We start from the raw sequence: 14,567 nt of genomic DNA, 5'->3' as shown, positions 1-14,567 counted from the left end.
TGTAAAATATTTGGTTATTTTGAAAATTGCAAAATTTATGACCAAAAACTTCAGACCAACTGTACTACAACATTCAAAAGTGATGATAAATGTGGATTCTCAAAAATTACAAGGACATTTTTGAAAATTTAAGATCATAATTTTTTTTTAGTTTTTTGACATTATAGACAACTACTTCCTCAATAAGAATGGCTATCTAAAATATTTCTGTCCTTTTTTGGTCATCAACAAAACAATTGTGAAAATCATTCTGATTGAAAAAAGTACTGATATTGATATTAAAACAAGTTTGAGTTCCTCATTGACAATACATATACAAGGGCTGTTCGGAAATTATTGAGACAATGTGTATATTCTTTTTTCTAATGAACGTCTTTCGGTGAAAATTTGCACATACGTTTGACAAATAATAAAAATTAATAAAAGCAAAAGATATTTTAGAAATATTTTTTTCTTCTTCTCAGTGGTATATTTATGTGCCAATGGTAGGGGTACCCGGCGCAGTCACGAAATCAGATATTGAAAATATGTTACACCAACGTTCAAACTCCCGGTGGACTCATAGTAAGAGCGAGAATAATTCAATTTATGTATATAATTTTTCAATTTAATTTTCACTTCATTTTGTGCAAGTTTGTTAGAATTTCGATCACAAATACGGAGATCATAAATTATTTTAAGTTTTATTTTTTCATTGGTATATTTTATTCTTACAAAATATTCAACAAGAGTAAAAACAAGAGCTCCAGACGACCATCAATTATTACGGAGTAAATAACGTTAACCCGCTGTGCAAAAATCGGTACTGCGTGATGCTAATTCAACCTGTATATGACACTTCGTGTATTTTTTACACTGAGGTAACAACAGCACACATTTTTAATTTTTTTTTTAAAGAATTTTTTAACAAAAGAGACAGTCTGATTTTTGATTTTCGCTTCCCGATCGTTTCACTTGCAAAAACATCTCTGGCTGACGTGACGTTTAAATGACGTAGCGATGCTGCTCCAGGTCGATAGACATATGCATGTTTATAATTTCACCGGAACTTGTCTAATTGTCCTATAAATTAGAAATTTTGCACATTTCTTTTATTAATTATTTATAAAATGTTGACGAAGTTTCATGAATGTATCTCTGGCCTTTATGGAGTAAAAGTAAATGTCTCAATAATTTCCAAACAGCCCTCGTATATACATTGTATGTCGTATTCCGAGGCCAGGACTTGCAACAATTTGTTGAAATTCCCATGGTGCCCCTTATTAGCAAATCTGTTTTTATAATCTTAATGATGAAACAGAATTTATCTAAAAACTCCTACATGAGAAGAAGAAAAAATCTTGTTGTGTCTTTCATTTCAACACTTCCATGTACTGATGACGTGTTATCAATAGCAATAGTTATTTTTTTTATATGCCTCCTTGATATATCACATTGAACTCGAATCAAAAGAGACCACAGAGTCTGCCTTATTTGTTTATATTTAGATGTTTTACTGACTAAAGAAGTTGATGTCTAATAACTAATCTATGCGACAAAGAGTGATGATTTCAATTTTTTCATCGTTAACTTTACCTATTTATGTACCAATACTCAATTCTCACCCGTATGCGATGTCTTCAAACTAATAAGGTACGCAAGAGAATATACTATAATATTTTTAATTTTTATATTTTTAAACCGAGGCAGGCTACTGATAGATAAGTTGATATTACAGGTTTTTCAACTATCTCGTTTACCGTCACTTTGCCTGTATAAATGTCTTATCTTTAAATACAAATAAATATAATTAATTTTCACGTGTACAGATATGAGTGATTGATCCATTTCACCTTCCCTATGTGCTATATTTTGTTCTAGACATTACTGAACTAAGTACAGTTGTCACTTTTCTTTGACAGCCTTTAGCGAGACACTTTCTATCTGTTTTAGTTTTCCGATTATACCTTGACTGTATAAGCGAAATATATTGTTATTCGTATAAAATTGTATTGATAAATACTTTGTTATTTTAGAAACAAAAATATGTTTATGATTTTACACTGTAAGGTAAAGTGTTCATTGAGGGTAAGAGAATCTGACAGAGGAGTACCTGGCCATCACAATGTCAGTACGGAATTCCTAGCAGGAATATTTGTGAGTATATATATTCTTCTTAATTCACTATAAGGGAACCTTATGTATTCTTTCATTTAATCTGTAATATTTGTCATCATCGACTAACAGAAACCAATACTTGGTCACGATATACATGCATGCTAGGTACTCTCATGCAGCTAAAACAAAATCCCTCCATAGGTATATTCAGCTTTAAGATTTTTTTATTCTATCTTGACCATTTTTCAACAAACACCATTTTATTGGAGGTAACTTGATTTTTGGGACATCTAGATCTAGATAGGGCAGGTGATATTCTGCTTAACACTTTCTGTTAGTCATCATGTGTTGTTCGTAAAGTTTTGAACATTTTTAACTGAATAAATTTTAAAGATTTGGTATAAAACATTTGTTCTGTGGATAAGTAGTATCTGAAAGGCACAAAATTGTAGTCATGGTGCGTGCTAGAATCCTGAACGGAGCATGGAGGATGGGACAAAATTAATATTAGGATTGGGCTTTGTGAGGCTATGATAAACATGCATTAAAAATCCTAACATTTTAAAAATCTTGTTTACGCCAGGATATTTGGCCAAACTGAATCATACAAAATTTCAACATTCTATATAGATTTTGGCTCACACTTAAATTGTTTCATAGATGATCGTTGAACCAAATTGTTTTGTTTCACTGTTATTTGAAACTCTATATATCTTTTCCATATAGAGTTTGGCTCACACTTAAATTGTTTCATAGATGATCGTTGAACCAAATTGTTTTGTTTCACTGTTATTTGAAACTTTATATATCTTTTCTATATAGAGTTTGGCTCACACTTAAATTGTTTCATAGATGATCGTTGAACCAAATTGTTTTGTTTCACTGTTATTTGAAACTTTATATATCTTTTCTATATAGAGTTTGGCTCACACTTAAATTGTTTCATAGATGATCGTTGAACCAAATTGTTTTTTTTTTTCACTGTTATTTGAAACTCTTCCATCATACCTCTTTCTCTCTTCAGATTTTCACAAGATAGTCGCAGTCACTTACAGAAATGTTTGCCTTCCCCAAATGAAAGTTCGCAATTATCTCTAGCCTTAATTTATCAACATGCAGACATATTTTCATTTGTTCACTTAAAATATATCATATTCAAAGCCAAAGAGTCTCTTAAGGAGCAACATTTTGCTCTTATATTCATTAAAAAAATTAACGAAAATTTGAAGGTCTAAGACGATATATTATTGGTATATTATACAAGTATAAAATGAGAAACATAAAAAAATTAATTTGACTTTACAATTTGAAATAACCTTTTATTAAAGTTGAATAGTTGCAGTATCAGATGTAGCCAAAGCAGCGTAAATGAACACACACACACACACACACACATTTCAAAGATTTTTAATAGCTATTTAATTTTGCATGTTGTATATGTCTGCACGATACGAGAATTTGTATATCGACTACATGTTATTGTACTATAAACAGCCTTCGTCTGATGCGTATGAAGTCAAAGAAGGAGACACGATTTCCATCGAGTTATCTGTTACAGTTCCTGTAGGCTGTCCTCACATTGATATGAAGACAAAGTGTAGTATTGGTGTTTACATACAAACTCCAGTTTATCAATCCACTGTGTATCCATGCCAGAATAACACAGGGCAAGGACCTGTTTCCTTTGAGAAAAATAGATGCAAGATTATTATCAATAGTTCTACTTGGTGGCAAAAGCAGACTGTAAACGTTACTGGCAAAACAGACGGGCTAGTTAATTTGAAGGACAGAAGCGTTAATTTAAGAGTAGGTCTCCAACCAGAGGGCATTACTGATACGTCAGGAGTATGGCTCAATTTCACAATGCCTGACGTAAAGGTAATAAGCATTCTGAGAGTATTCTTTATAACGTTACCTGTTCCATACCGGCCCAAACAAATTTTTATTTGCATATATTCATACAGCGTGATTCTTGCATAAAAAGCGATACGAAATATTTAAAATTCTTCGAATTTACAATATTTTTTATGACTATAGACAGTAGTGAAATAATTTGAACGAAAAAATACCCCATTCTTTCAAAAATTCTACTTTCACAAAGACTGCAATATGATAAATGTGAAAAAAAAAACTAGAATTTCCCAGAACACTATCCTTATCTTTATCAGCTTTATTCTTAATTTCAATTAATTCCAATGATTTTTTTAACCAAAAATTTTCATCGTTCTTCAGAATTAATGAACCAAAATGTAGTGAGATAGGAGTAGAATTCTACAAAACATAAACAATCAGCAATATCCCTAAAGACTCATTCAGTATATCAGGTGATTACATCTATTTTGCAGATCAGTATTCATGATGTGGATAATATTGTGGCTAATAAAACTTGTCACGCCAATACTCATCGTAGAATTCAAACATTTGATGGGAAAAATTGGACAGCATTGTTAGCAGGAGAATTTGTTTTGTACAGGGACACCTTCAGAGACATTGCTGTATGTAAAGTTTGATTTTATTTTGTAATTTTAAAGCAGCTGACCTGCATTCCAAATGCATTTTCTTTGTACAGGATTCAAAACTCTACCAGAATTTGTTTCATGAGAAAAATTTTTTTTTTTAATATTATATCCATTTTCTCCTTACATGACCATTATAATACAAATCTCTATTAAAACATCTTATAATAGGTCCATGCCTTGTTTTCCTCTTGCTCATGGGAAAGTCGAAGAGGACCTTGTACATGTGGTATCGCCGTCAAGGTAGAAGACTCCCTATTTGCATACAGGACTTGTAATGAGATTTCCTATAATTACTCCAAGCCGTTAAAACACCACGACACCATTTATCATGTGTGTAACCAACAACACATGGTGGTCGAAATGAAAGAATCTTGGACTAGGGTAAAAACATTCCATCTTTCTAAAACAAAAAAAAAATGTTAAGATGTGTGGGTTACATGTATAAATCAAATGAGGAAAATTTCATAAGAAACATTCTTTCAAAACAAGCTCATCACTCACAAAAGGTTTTAGGATGTTAATATTCATAGTTTCTAAATGAAATTGAACCATTATTAGTGTTATTTAATTCTACTAAGTGATTTCCATAACGTATGCTTATAATGTTTCTTAAAGGCCAGATCCCTTATTATTATTTTGAATTGAAAAACAAAAACAAGCGAACAAAAAAAAAGAGAAATTGAGGCTTAGATTCGAAATTAAAAAGTTATTTAAAAAAGAAACTCCATCTATAATGAAAAGTTCTTTGGTTAGATATTGTTTGAAGCTAAGCAACAAAAATATTTGTTGGGAATTATGAAAATGTGACATTTAACTTGCAAATATTGTAGACATTGTAAGACAGGTTCGATCTCTGGTAACCGGATTGCTCAGTTGGTAGTCTTTTACATGTATATTTTAGCACAATTGAATGAGAAGCAAAAGTTCCTACATATATGAACTGACCATGATTATCAATAAAAGCGTAAAAAAAACTAAAAACGATTCTGTCCGACACGTGCCTTTAAGTGTTTGGAGAACCATGCAATATTTAGTTAAAAAATCGAAAACCGAAGTATTTTAACGCTTAGTTCAATATTTTGAAATATTATTTTCACATATTCCTTGCTGTTTTTATTAGATTATTTTATTCACGGGAGCTAGCATTCAGTACAGAGTAGGCAGACACTGGCTACACAACATTCACATAACCCCGTCCATATTTGACAAGAACAAAGTGGAGGGCTTGTGTGGAAATCCTGATGGTGACCAGTTTGATGATTTCATGCCTCTCGGATCCTCTACACCCACGAGCAACAATACCAAATTTCAGATGAGCTGGGGGTAAGTGACACCATGTACGAATAGAGGCATTTACATGTATAATTTAAATTTGGCAGTTATCTTTAATGTTTCTCTAAGTAGGATTCACGCGTGTGTTGGTGTTACTATAATGTCTGGATTATCGTGTCGTGGTTATGATAATTAGATAATTAGAAAATTAAACGTCAAAACTTGGATTTCCTCATCACAAGCAATATCAAGTTCCAGGAAAGGGGGAGGAAGGACTGAACCACGTTAGTTTGAGTTCTAGCATCATCAAAACATTTAGACATAGTGAAGTTTATTGCATTTTTCGTTGAAAACCTGTTGCCAAACATTTTACCATAAGACAGTGATGTTTTCTTGATGATAAGCATCTGATGCCTCAAAAAGAACCAAGGATTGGTATACCAGAAAAATCAAACTTTTCCTTGACCAACAACCACAAAATATAAATCACGGAAAATATTATTTTATTTTCCTTCAGAAGATTGTTCAAAACAATAAAATGAAGTGTAGAACGAAAAGCCAACTGCCAAGCTGGACATCACTAAACCCGGGTTTTAGAGAGTCACCTCTTTGATAACACATTGTCGACTCTCTGCTTTATAACTTGCTGCTGAGGAACAGGTTATTTTAAAAATACTGATCATATTATGTACGTCGATGAATTCGTTTTGCTAATAGAAGATGACGAAATACTTATAGCACGTCATATATTTCAGGAATTGCTTCATGATATTTTTACTTTCTAGCGGAAGAATTATTGAGAAATTTATTTTCTGAATTTTGAATTCACATTAATTACAGTATTCAACAAAACTCAGCAGAAAGCCTTTTTGGTCCAAACCTTGTTTTAAAAAGAAAGGATTTCGAACTTAAGAAGTATTGTGATTGTGCCAGCGAAAGATCAAGTTTAGTTGATCAAGACGCATTGACCGGTGACTTCACTGCAAATTGTTCTATAAATTCCTCTCCAGCAGTGTTCTGCCCGTCAAAAACATCGATGAATTATTCATCTACGTGTGAGACCCATGAAAATCGATACAAACCTGCCCTCAATGGCATGAGTTCAGTGTATCAAAACCTCAGGAGTACAGATCCCGATGACGTCAAGGAAATTCCACCCTTAACTTTTGATCCACAGTTGGATCCAAACTTCGTTCCACAGGTAACGGAATTTTGAGGATGATCACTGTTTGTTATCTTCACATTAATATTTCATTCTGAGTATTTGCAATTGAGTATCTTAAAATGCTAATTATTGTTTAGGGTTTCATATTTATTCTATAAAAACAATTGCCTTATTTAAAATTATCTTTGCAAATTTTGATGCAAACAAATTAAGGTTTTTAAACCTGCTTGCCCTTTAAGAAAATATTGTTTCTAAAAACAAGAATACAGATAGTCTTCTATAGTCTTCTTCTAGTCTTCTGTAAATTCTTTTAGAGATATCAATTGTTAATTTATTTAATGTTATCATTATTTTCATCTTATTTTAGAATTAAATTTGTTCATCTCAACGCTCACTCATATTTACACGCTACAAGTGAGAATGACTTCGTTCGTCATACAAAAAAAAAAGAAAAGATTAACGTCATCCTAATCATAGGGTTAACAATTTATCCATTGTTCTATCATTTTACTCTCATGCATAAATGTGTTAGGTTTCAAATTCTTTTTAAGGGTATCAAGTTTCGAGCATCCTAGACTTTGAAAATTAGTAGAAGTTTTTTTTTTTTTTTTTCACCAAAACATAGTGGAGACTATGCCGTTATAAAATATAATTAAGTTTTCATGAAAACAGAAATCGAGAAAATGCCTAAAATCCATCACATTTAAGGAATATTTCACTTTCATTGGTGACATGTTGGTCCCCATTTCATTATCTGCTTCTTAAGTAAGAAAATTCAGAATTTCTTAGGAAATTTAAACCAGACTGGATTCGACAATCTTTCAGAAAATGAATTTGTTGAATATTGCTACAATATATTCGGAATCATGAAGTCATTTCCTGAAAAACCTGAACAATTGTACTCTATATTTTCAATCTTACGTATATGAATTTAAATTGTCAGAAGATACTTTGTTAATTGCAATGAAATTTCCTTTTTGTAATTCTTCTTATATGTGTTCAGACTCCAAAATGGCAAAACGGATGGACAGAGCCATCAGCTCGTATGGTCTGCCAGAAAGCTGTCCTGAGGGATCCAGCTGTAAAGGAATGTCAAAAACACATTGCAATGGACAAAAAATCCAGTATTGCTATAGAAGAATGCGTTTTAGATATAAGGGTAATGTATACATATACTGAGACTTTCTATCCCAAATTTCCTCTGTCATTGTTCTATTTCAGCACATTTTTAATCTAATATTACAAAAAATTGAATAATAAGAACTCTTAGTAATTATAGCCTCAGTTAACGTTTGTTGCCCTTGATCTGCTGGTATAAAAATTATATGAGGTCAATGTTCAAATTATCTAGACATGTTGTCTGGAATGGTTTTCGTTCATATTTTTGAAGTTCTTCATTGCATGTCCTTCAAATATTTGAAATAATACATGAGCTTGAACACAAATAATATTTGGAAAATAATGTTTCAGAACACATAGAATCTTAACTTTGTGAATAAGATTACAAGAAAAGATAAATTAAAATTTAGTCCGAATTTCCTTTGCATTACCAAATATTTACTTTTGTTGTTGCATATTTTTAAAAATGATAAAATATTAAATTTTTGAAATTGATTTTAAGTTATAACATGGTTATTTTGTCCACTTAGAAAACAAGATTTAACATGAAATATGTGAAGATAACGAACAGTATTCGAGCTCAAAAGTCCATAAAACATTACAAAACAGGAGCAGAGCAAACACGGACCTCTCAGAAATCAGAGGTGGGGTCAGGTGCCATGGAGGAGTGAGCATCCCCTGCCGACCGGTCACACCCGCCGTGTACTCTTTGTCATGATCGGGAAATAACGGGAAAATCCGTCGACGATTCAGTATGAAAAAATGGCCTAACAGTTAGTATGAAAAAGGTCAGTCAGCATTTGGCTAGATGAAAGATTGTATTTGCTGACAAGGTCATTGTATCGACAATAAAACTTACGAAATGATGTCTTTAAACGAGACTGCTGATATTCTTGTTTCATCAACTTGTTTGTCAATAACTTACCTCGTTTTAGAAATTGTTCATAGAGCATGCTCTGGCGTATTGAATCAACTGATATATAAACCCCGTATGCAGGTGATAAGGGTACATTGCTGCATAAGTAAGGAAAGTTGACGATGTAAAGGTAAAGTCATCACGTTTATCATAATGCTTGGTTGTTAGATTACCATTAACGTCTTTTTCTAATAAAATATCCAAATATGAAACCGATGTGTCAGAACTCTGTGGTATATTTTTTCTCAAGCTCACCGGGATATATCGTGTCGACATAAGAATGGAAATGACCATTGTTAATTGACAATACGTCGTCGATATATCTAAATGTCGAGTTGAAGGCCACAGCAAGTGTTTTCTTCTTTTCACGTAAAAGATTTTGAACAAATTCTGCTTCATATGAATAAAAAAATTTTGTACTTTATAGCATTTCGTTTCTCTCATCTAAAAGCCTGAGTAAACGTTATCCTAAATATACGAAATAAGTATGAAGTGACATTGTTAACTTATACAGAATTAGTCGCATTCTTCAAATTGTTAAACTCTTACCGAATAAGTGACATAATTCATGTGGTTGGCTTCTACGAAGTAAGTATTCTTCATTTAGTTAACTTCAGTGGAGTAATACCGTCACGGTAGCTCAGTCGGTAGAGCGCTCGCTCCGTGACCGGAAGATTGTGTGTTCGAATCACGGCCGCGACTTACCTAAGTCGATAAAAAATAGGTAGCAACTGTTCCTTCGCCAAGTGCTCGACACTTTGATTGATTGATTGATTGTATGTTGTTTCACGTCCCGTTCGAGAATTTTTCACTCATTTAGAGATGTCACAATATACCGGTGAAGGGCTTCAAATTTAGACCTTTGCTTACCAGCAGCATTCTTTAACAAATGCGGTTCAATGGCACTGACTTAACCAAAACCACTTTTTACAAACGCCGCTCGATACTGTTGATTTTATCAGAAGCATTCTCTTGGAGAAATGTTGCACAATGTTACTAGAAGCACTAGCTCTCCTATTCAAATGCAGCTGACTTTATCAGAAGCTCTTTCGTAGACAATTTTTTTTTCTAACCATTCATCTATTTCTTCTGATTTTTGTGACTTCTTAAATAAAGTATGAACCATGCCTTCTAAAAGAAGACATTCTTCACTGTAATATGACATAATAACGAAATAATGAAATTATATCCTCATGAAAAATATTCTTATTATTTAGGATGCAGGGACTACAGAATTTCTAAACCATACTATAGAATCACTCAGAAAATTGTGTTTCGAAGAAATCAAGAAATACGAGGTCTTTTACCAGAACAGTAGTTATCAAGAACAATCAGTGGTGGAAACTGTCGGTAAACTTGCTTGTTCTAGCCACTGCTCGGCTAATGGTGTCTGCGATGAAGGTAAATGCTTCTGCTTAATTTGTAATATGTTGCTATTCCCTAATGATAAGATTTACATGCATATTATGACTATTTTAAGAGCTTATAGTTGAGATAAAAATCAAACAGGTGGTTATTCTATTTTCTATGTAAAGGAAATGTACATAAGATATATTACAACCTTGCAGGATTATCTTTATGTAAAAACTATTTCATGCCGAATTTTCTCTATCTGTAATTTCTATTGCTCTTAGGTTTCTGCAAATGCAATGATTTGTTTGTGGGCGTTGACTGTTCACATGGAAAGGCATTACCTCCTATCAATACTTCCTTACCTGAAAACGGCTTATGTAAAACAAGCAAAAGACCATGTGCTAAGACGAACATATACGGCTATTTTATGTCTGAAACAGTATACGTAAAATATAAGTTTTTCTTGGTATGTATTATTTGCCATTACGAGGGATTATCAAAAGAATTGTGGACTTTTGGCATATAATTAAATCGCTTGAGATAGATCAATGAAATTTTACACATTTAGTTGGCATCATCTTTTATATCTATGCAATAATATATAAATCATAAGTTTTATTTTTTTAAATAAATTGTTAATGTTTTGAAAGCGATGGACGTCCAGGTGGTGCAACCTCAAAACTTGATGTGTTTTCTACCTGAGTGTAACGCAGAAAAACTCTTTTAATATGAGCATTTGTCATCCTATAATCACTATAATTCACTCATATTGTATAACAGAATTGTTCCTAAAATTACAATTTTTCCTCATTCTGTTGGATCAATGAAATCTTATAGCAAATTCCAAATGGAATACCGAAAGAATGGCGGGATTTAAAAAGAAGTGGGGAGGGATGTCTTTTTCCCACATCCTATATAAAGTGTCTTCCTGGAAAACTGGGATAGATCTAGGAAATGTTTTACAGGCTACAGAGAAATAAAATGCATCTAGAGTACCTGTTTCTGGTGCCAAAAAAGATTAAGAGAATGGAAAGGCGACCAGTTAATGTCGATTTGTAGTCCGGATGTCCAAAGTCAGTCATGTCGAAAAATGACGTTGCTCATGTGAGGTAGACATTGAAATTAAACTATCAAATTATAATGACATGATCAAGCGTGGATCTTTCCCTATGTATAGATCCATTTACAATATTATGCATTGAAATAAGCTGTTCATAACATTGTAAAGTCATATAAACAGAGGGGTTTCAGTCTTCACTTAACTCCAGGGGGCAGATCAACATTGAGAAACAATAACTTTGTCGAACCTCATAAAACTCAACGCCTATAGCGCAGGATGATCATATAATGTCATTTTAATTTAATAATTCATCAACGTATCAAGCTAAAATTGTCAACACTTCTTTACCTCTTATTTTATTGTTCCTTTATAAATGTTTTAAGAATCGACTACATAGTATTATTTTATCACAACAGTCCACGAACTTTATGATAACCCCTCGTAAAATTCTATACTTAAAAGGCTTAAAATAGAGTAAGAGGAAAAGTTTAAGTTCGAAGGGATACATGTTCTTCAAAGATCGGGCACAATAGCAACTGGAAAAAAATAACAATATATTAGATGTTCTTCAGTTTTATCGTTTCTATTTTTCGAGTAATGGTTAATTCAATTATTGCAGTGTAATTATTTCTTGCCGAAGCAATTTTTTGACATTGAAGTTTCAAAGTGATCAATCTGCATATTTGCACTGCTCTGCCTGAAGATATATTTTTCCCCATATTTTCACTTCTTGGCAATCTATCTTACGGTACCTGTACATTATATTTACCTTGATAAACTGCTCACATACATTACTACACATGTACATTTTAGATCTGCTAATATCCTGCATGGCTTTCATATTAGATTGGCCATATAACTACCTAGCGCTATACCTTTAAAGCTTTGATATTGAAGTCGGAAGACGTCCAGTAATGATCTAAAAATTGACAAAACCCAGTTGTTTATTTTACACGTAAATAGCTTTTCAAGTGTTAATTTGAAGTCGATCTATTTGTGTCATTGCACTGCTAAAATACTTCTGTTGCAATTGTGATTTTAAAAACTAGTCAAAAAAATATTTATTTATTGATAATGGGCAAAATGGCTTAAAAAATACCGGAACTTACCATTTAAGAGACGCATTGTTGTCTTTGCTGCAAAAGAAGAGATGTTCTTCATACGAAATAAAGAATATTTTCATTGAATATAAAAATATACGTGTGTAGACAATTCCAGATATATATATCCCGCAAGATGCAATATGTGTAATACACAATGTTGAAGTCAAATGCAATTTGTTGTGCATTGAATGTCAGTAAATTGTCCTGAAAACAAAACACGTGACACTATATTATTCATGAAGTAACAATTTACATTGCTACTAATATTAGTTTCCCATCGTTGAAAACGCAATCGAAGGGGACTCTGAATTTCCTCTTTGTCCGTTTGTTCATCTGACTGTTAGTTATTCTTATTTGATTTGCCAAACTTGTCTCTAATTGCTTGCAGATTATGCTTGAGTCTGTATTTGATGAGGGACAGATCAAGTATACATTTCCTTTCGCTTCGAAAATTTTTGAAAGATTACAGACGCCGGTTACTTATAGACGTTAGACAATTGTATTGCTTATACAATACTCTCAGAGAATGATTGTTCAACGAAAATACTTCGTATGTAATCAATCTTTATTTCTAGCTGGTAAATGTTTTTGTTTTTTTTTTTTTTTACAGATAACTGATATCGGTAAGTTGGTCTCGTTATCTACACATACTACGACAGCAGTATATTTGGGACCCACCGTCATAAAAGCAATCTTTCCAGCTAGCGTGAGAAGAAAAAGATCACTCGTTGGAACAGTATATGGAAGTGGAATTGATATAAGTCTCTCATATGATGATATCAACTATGGCGAATCTATGCCATTAGTAATATACAATGATGAATGTTTCAGCTGTAATGCAAGGAAATTCGAGTGCAACATGACGGTAATTAACACATGGTTGTTTTATCCAGTTTCTTTTATCCTCTGTTTCGTGTTTCAAAAGTGGGAAATTAACATTTAATGTACATTATATGTGGTTACTATACATTTTAAAAAAATTTACTGTTTTTAGATTGTATCATTGAAGATCTGCTTACTAGTATAAGGAATTGATTTCATTATATGAACCTCCTACAAACCAAATAAAAGTGGATTACTTATCTATAAAAATCTTCACTTCAGAGTTACTATACCCCTAACCTTTGCTTTAACTTGATAAACATCTACAATGGGTTATGTATACTTCACATACTTAATATAAAGTACAATGTATGATTAAACGTAACCACTATATTTCATCCTCTCACCACCACTCTGACTTATGTCTTTACAATCAATATGCGTGTAATAGCCACTAAACAAAAAAGCAAAGCTTCTTAATAAAGTTATAAAGATGTTCAAACCATAATCACTGGGGCAGTGGTGAAGCCATAAAGAGATTTAAGTTTTACAGAAATAAATTAAGAAAAATCTTTGAAAATCATTTCAACAACTCTTAGGCTACAAATGGTCTTCTATGTATGCAAACAGCTTTATGTTGTTTAAACCATAGCTCTTGGAACAGGCATAGGGATACAAAAAGGGTTCAATAAACATTTTCAATGAAATTTATGAAAAAACTCTTAAAACTCATCATAAACTTCCAAAATACAAATTGTCAAATTTTAATAATGCAAATAAATTGATGTAGTATGCGTTTAAATGTTTTATTTATAAGTATAAAGACTCTACTTGTAGTAGATGTTCAAAAATGATTCACTAAACTGAAATATATATACAATATTTATGTACAAAATATTTCTCTCAAGAGCTCTGGGTCTTCAATTTGTCACATTTATAGGTAAGCATACTAATGTAAGATAGATTCGAAAATTGTTATAATATATGGACCCGAAGAAAAGTCACATAGGGGTCTAAAATTTTACAAAGAAATGAATTGGGAAAAAAAGTTATATGAGGGAAAGTATCATTTTATCCAATAAATGATGTAAAAAGACAACAAAAAACACAATACAAATACTTAATTGACTAGGATATAAAG

This window comes from Saccostrea echinata, unplaced genomic scaffold, assembly GCF_033153115.1.
Source record: "Saccostrea echinata isolate AGI-Se365-2 ecotype Australia unplaced genomic scaffold, CSIRO_AGI_Sech_v1 ptg000029l, whole genome shotgun sequence".
NCBI lineage: Eukaryota > Metazoa > Mollusca > Bivalvia > Ostreida > Ostreidae > Saccostrea > Saccostrea echinata.
Note: the sequence above shows the minus strand (reverse complement) of the source record.